We start from the raw sequence: 207 nt of genomic DNA on the forward strand, positions 1-207 counted from the left end.
GGTTCCTCTCACTGGGTTGCGTGCGTGCCCACACCAAACCCCATGGGTGATGGCCCAAGTGTGGGGCTGGGGGCGGTGTGGCAGGGCTGGTGCCTGCTGACACTCAGATTGGGACTTGAAGCAAAGGGCATCCTCCTCATTGTCCCCAAGTTGCTCGTGCTCCTCATCTACAGCAGCAGCATCCCCAAAGCAGGCACCCCCTCCCCG

The sequence above is a fragment of the Apaloderma vittatum genome, unplaced genomic scaffold, assembly GCF_000703405.1.
Source record: "Apaloderma vittatum isolate BGI_N311 unplaced genomic scaffold, ASM70340v1 scaffold39706, whole genome shotgun sequence".
In the NCBI taxonomy this organism is placed as follows: Eukaryota; Metazoa; Chordata; class Aves; order Trogoniformes; family Trogonidae; genus Apaloderma; species Apaloderma vittatum.